Source organism: Triticum urartu, chromosome 3 (genome assembly GCF_003073215.2).
Source record: "Triticum urartu cultivar G1812 chromosome 3, Tu2.1, whole genome shotgun sequence".
NCBI lineage: Eukaryota > Viridiplantae > Streptophyta > Magnoliopsida > Poales > Poaceae > Triticum > Triticum urartu.
This window is the reverse complement of record NC_053024.1, coordinates 382,458,951-382,465,144: the sequence shown is the minus strand read 5'-3', so window position 1 is coordinate 382,465,144 and position 6,194 is coordinate 382,458,951. Positions and strand designations below refer to the sequence as shown.

Below are 6,194 nucleotides of genomic sequence, written 5' to 3'. Positions count from 1 at the left end.
GAAGAAGTTCAAAATGGATCAAGCTAAGAAACGATTCTTGCCTATGTTACAAGGTGTGAAGTTGAGTAAGACACAATGCCCGACCACTTCAGAAGATAGAGAGAAAATGAAAAGTGTTCCCTATGCTTCAGCCATAGGCTCTATCATGTATGAATTGTTGTGTACCAGACCTGATGTGTGCCTTGCTATTAGTTTAGCAGGGAGGTACCAAAGTAATCCAGGAGTGGATCACTGGACAACGGTCAAGAACATCCTGAAATACCTGAAAAGGACTAAGGATATGTTTCTCGTTTATGGAGGTGACAAAGAGCTCGTCGTAAATGGTTACGTCGATGCAAAGCTTTGACACTGATCCGGACGATTCTAAATCGCAAACCGGATACATGTTTATATTGAACGGTGGAGATCTCAGTTGGAGCAGTTCTAAACAAAGTGTCGTGGCGGAATCTACGTGTGAAGCGGAGTACATAGCTGCTTCGGAAGCAACAAATGAAGGAGTCTGGATGAAGGAGTTCATATCCGATCTAGGTGTCATACCTAGTGCATCGGGTCTAATGAAAATCTTTTGTGACAATACCGGTGCAATTGCCTTGGCAAAGAAATCCAGATTTCACAAGAGAACCAAACACATCAATAGACGCTTCAATTCCATCCGCGATCAAGTCCAGGTGGGAGACATAGATATTTGCAAGGTACATACGGATCTGAATGTTACAGACCCGTTGACTAAGCCTCTCTCACGAGCAAAACATGATCAGCACTAAGGCTCCATAGGTGTTAGAATCATTACTGTGTAATCTAGATTATTGCCTCTAGTGCAAGTGGGAGACTGAAGGAAATATGCCCTAGAGGCAATAATAAATTTATTATTTATTTCCTTATTTCATGATAAATGTTTATTATTCATGCTAGAATTGTATTAACCGGAAACATAATACATGTGTTAATACATAGACAAACAGAGTGTCACTAGTATGCCTCTACTTGACTAGCTCGTTGATCAAAGATGGTTATGTTTCCTAACCATAGAAATGAGTTGTCATTTGATAAACGGGATCACATCATTAGGAGAATGATGTGATTGACTTGACCCATTCCGTTAGCTTAGCACTTGATCGTTTTAGTTTACTGCTATTGCTTTCTTCATGACTTATACATGTTCCTATGACTATGAGACTATGCAACTCCCGATTACTGAAGGAACACTTTGTGTGCTACCAAACGTCACAACGTAACTGGGTGCTTGCAAAGGTGCTCTACAGGTGTCTCCAATGGTACTTGTTGAGTTGTCATAGATCGAGATTAGGATTTGTCACTCCGATTGTCGGAGAGGTATCTCTAGGCCCTATCGGTAATGCACATCACTATAAGCCTTGCAAGCAATGTGACTAATGAGTTAGTTACGGGATGATGTATTATGGAACGAGTAAAGAGACTTGCCGGTAATGAGATTGAACTAGGTATTGAGACACCGACGATCGAATCTCGGGCAAGTAACATACCGATGACAAAGGGAACAACGTATGTTGTTATGCGGTTTAACAGATAAAGATCTTCATAGAATATGTAGGAACCAATATAAGCATCCAGTTTCCGCTATTGGTTATTGACCGGAGACATGTCTCGGTCATGTCTACATAGTTCTCGAACCCTTAGGGTCCGCACGCTTAAAGTTCTGTGATGATCGGTATTATGAGTTTATGTGATTTGATGTACCGAAGGTAGTTCGGAGTCCCGGATGCGATTACGGACATGACGACGAGTCTCGAAATGGTCAAGACATAAAGGTTGATATATTGGATGACTATATTCGGATACCGAAAGTGTTACGGGTGATTTCGGAGAAAACCGGAGTGCCAGAGGGTTACCGGAAACCCCCCCCCCCCCCCCCCCCCCCCCCGGGAGAAGTAATGGGCCACATGGGCCTTAGTGGAGAGAGAGAGGGCCGGCCAGGGCAGGCCGCGCGCCCCCTCCCCTCTGGTCCGAATTGGACTCGGGAAGGGGGGGCCCCCTTTCCTTCTCCCTCTCCTCCTTCCTTTCCCCCTCCTAGTAGGAGTAGGAAAGGGAAGTCCTACTCCTACTAGGAGGAGGACTCCTCCTCCTGGCACGCCCAGCAAGTGCCGGCCGGCCTCCCCCCTTGCTCCTTTATATACGGGGGCAGGGGGCACCCTAGAAAACACAAGTTGATCCTTGATCTTTCTTAGCCGTGTGCGGTGCCCCCTCCACCATAATCCACCTCGGTCATATCATAGCGGTGCTCAGGCGAAGCCCTACGTCGGTAGTTTCATCAACACCGTCACCATGCCGTCGTGCTGACGAAGGTCTTCCCCGAAGCTCTACTAGATCGCGAGTTCGTGGGACGTCACCGAGATGAACGTGTGCTGAACGCGGAGGTGCCGTACGTTCGTTACTAAGGATCGGTCGATCGTGAAGACGTACGACTATATCAACCGCGTTGTCATAACGCTTCCGCTTACGGTCTACGAGGGTATGTAGACAACACTCTCCCCTCTCATTGTTATGCATCACCATGATCTTGCATGTGCGTAGGGATTTTTTTTTAAAATTACTATGTTCCCCAACAAGTTGGCCCCCTCATATGGAAAGGGGGGCACTTCCTTATGGCCTTTCATGACCCATAACTCCCTCCACCTCTTGGCCTTTTTATGTCCGTTGATATTTAAATTAAATATAAAATTTTCTAAATACTTCTAGACCATTTTATATAGGACAAATGTTTCCTACAAGAAGTGATAGTTACCACCACTTGCGTTTTGTATGTTGTACGTAGTATTTATCGAAACCGAGAGTATGTGCGTGTAGTATGTACTATATAAGAAGGGAAACACTTTCAATCAGTAGTATGATGGGAAGCAAATCGCCAGACTGATTAACTATCATAGATTTTCATTGGATCTGATGGTGTACAAACAACTTCACCAATTTGTTCGTACTCCCAAAGAAAAAAGGAAAATCCCATCAGCCCCAACCCCACTAATTACTCTCCCGCAATCCCCTCGTCCTCTCGCATCGCACGCGCCTTCCCCGAGCTTGCCGTCAACTGCGTCGTCCGGAGCTTGCCGTCAACCGCGTCGTCGTGACCACTCTGATTGCGTCACACATCGGCTGCTTCCTCCTCGTCTTCGAGCACACAACCACCCCACCGTACAGATCCGGTACATGCCCCTCCATACTCCATCTTTCTCTCCACCGATGCGACCTCGGGGTTCCTCTCCACCGACGTGAACCCCGGACTGCCCTCGGGGCACATCTCAGGTGCGCCATCCCGGCATTAGAGGGTCGAGCCCCCCATCTCTTTGGTGGTTGGCGCTTGGGCAGGTTCGAGTTGGCTGAATCGGCTGCACGAGTAGCACCGGCCGGACGTAGAACCTGCGTCGATCGCCCTCAATTTTTAAGGGACAAATCTCAGGATGGAAGGTACTGCACTTCGTCGATAGCCGTCAATTTTATTGATTTGTAATTGCCAAATAAATTTTCTGTGCAATGTACTATCTGCCAACTGCCAAGTACTTTTACGTTCATTGGGCGCTAAATTGTTCTGTTCATGTATTAGGTCATTTTTCACCGAACAATTTTGTTATTGGATTATTTAGATTTTTTGTTTCAAAAAGGAGGATGACCCTGGGCCTATTATTTAGATAATTCGATCATCCATAGCTATGTATACAAAGAATCGTAGTTAATTCACGTAATAACAGACAATCATAGTCAATTCCCTAATTTCAATTTTCAGTGCTTCCAGTGTACGTATATGAGAATTGTTGAATAAACAACTTTTGTTGCTTATTGTATATGGAGCTTCCACAAAAGTGCCTCCACAGTTGGCCGCATTTTTTTGTTTCATTTCCAAACTTTTATGCTTCCACCTATCACTAATAATGAACCAACTGCATTTTCTTTTTTTCTTACCTTGATGCTTCTACATTGTAAGCATTTTGTTTTGACCGTCTAGAAAAATGCTTACTATGTAGAAGCACCAGGGTAAGAAGCATGAAAAAATGTAGTTGGTTCATTATTAAAAATTCTTGTATTTATCTATTGAAAATTCTTTCTATTCGAATGTCAGCGACATAGAAGATGCATCTGCATGTTGCTTGCAAGCTTTGTTTGATTATTCATTATCAAATTTCTATGCTTCATTCCACGACGAGTTATCTGGAGTTCCCATGTATTCATACTTACTCTTATTTCCCGAACTGTGTGTTACTCCCATAAATATGCCTCCACAGAGCCCTATTTGTTCTCATTTTATTTTCAATATTCCATGCTTCCATATGGCACTGTCTATGTACCCTGTGCACTTTTTCGTGCTTCTCACCTGGGTGCTTCTACATTGTAATCATTGTTTTTGTCTCGCAATAAAAGGTGAATCCATTCATCACCCAATAATCAGCTCAGTTTGTATGTTGTCGACACAAGGATGCATCCTCTTGTTGGTGCCAAACTTAGTTTATTATCTATTATCGATGATCTCTGCTTCATAGAAAGATCTATTATATTGAGTTCCCAAAATTTAATGCTTCCTGCAAATTGTACCGTGTTAAACGAACAAGCTATCTTATTTCTAATATCTTGCTTCATACAACTATTTTCAGCAGACATCATACTGTATCTGTATTCGTAGTGGAGGCTATGTTTGGTGGTATGCGTCAGCTGAAGCGTAGTTCACGATAGCACCTGCTGAACATCATCGGAGCTACAATAGGGGAGAGGGTGATGACAGCCAGAAAAAGCTGGGAGAGACGTTGCTTGAACTGGTTCAGGCTCACTCTGAATTGTGATTGTAATTTTCATTTCCTTGGAAACAATATCACATATAAAAGTAGCATTTTTATGTTTGTCAGATGCAACTTTATGTTCTATTGGATTCCAGTGGGTGGAAACAAAATTTTGCATGATTGTAAAAAAAGTGTAGGTTAACGTTGGATGTGATTTTTTGCTAAAGAGAAATAAATCTTATTTTCCGTAGAAGCAAATTTTCTTTTCGGCAGAAACACATTTGAAGCAAATATTCTTCTCAACAGAACAGAATTGTAATACAATGGAAGCACAATACTGTATACGTTATAGAATAGAAATAATCAAGTAAAGTAGTATTTTCGAGATTTATCATCACGAATCAAAGCATCATTTACATGATTTATAATATATGAATTTAAGGTATATGTTTCGTAAAAGAAAAATGTGTATTTGGTTATCACAAGTAATGCTTCCATCCATCTAAAAAATGTAATGCATCCATCACATGGGTGCATGAAAATCTCGTATTGTGACGTGATTTAACGAAGCATGCAACAAGGAAGCAACCTCCTAGGAGGAAAAAGGGATGGAAAGAGTAAACCCAGCGTGGGTTGCAGGAGCAGTTACAGAGCACTTAATTAGCGGCAGCAACTAATTCTGTGTGGGCCTAAACTATTAGATCGGTCGTGCATCCTGCTTCTAATCCAATGGCCAATGACTAGTCTGATATAATGAAATTATCAGTAGTCTGATGGCTAGCGTTGCCCATATAAGAATGTTTAGGTGATATATATACTAATTGGTAGGTAGTATGTATCATATTTTGAGTATGTTCTTTTTACATACAAATATGTACGTATTTCACAAATATAACAAAAACTATGTGCTCATATGCAATTTTTTTCATGTAACTTTCTTTGAAATATCTTAGATATAATATATGAACATATTTAAAATAATAAAGTAGTATATATAGTACCATATGGTAGTATATAAGATATGTGGGGTAACTACCACCGGGTGGTAGGATGTATTCTTATATATATATATATATATATATATATATATATATATATATATATATATATATATATATATATATATATATATATATATATATAACTTATTCTACCCCTAGATTGACTATTTTCGTCACTCTAGGTGAGGAATGGTTATTCTTCACCCTCTCTTTTTTAACATCAACACACTGTAATTTTACGTTTCGTAAATTTGTCTTATTTCAGACTAAAAAGGGGATGTAAGAAAATATATGTTCGCGGTAAAAATTATTTTATGTCATGTAAAATTACAAACGTCAAAATATAGTGTAAATTTTGCATAAAATGCGAATTTTCTGGTCTTATAACCTATATATTTCCTTTCCTATGCCAAATTTTACATACTGAATCAATATGAAGGTAACTATTTGTATT

The 6,194-nt window shown here is 40.7% G+C and overlaps 1 long non-coding RNA gene across 2 annotated transcripts; it reads left to right on the top strand.

Annotated features, from left to right (window-relative positions):
• Positions 1 to 2,892: 2,892 nt before the first annotated feature.
• LOC125548387 lies at positions 2,893 to 4,965 on the top strand. 2 transcript variants are annotated; one of them, XR_007301061.1, is made up of 2 exons: positions 2,893 to 3,438; positions 4,620 to 4,965. It is a non-coding gene; the product is annotated as an uncharacterized LOC125548387 (long non-coding RNA). The 2 variants fall into 2 exon arrangements; XR_007301060.1 differs by having other exon boundaries at positions 4,617 to 4,965.
• Positions 4,966 to 6,194: the final 1,229 nt, after the last annotated feature.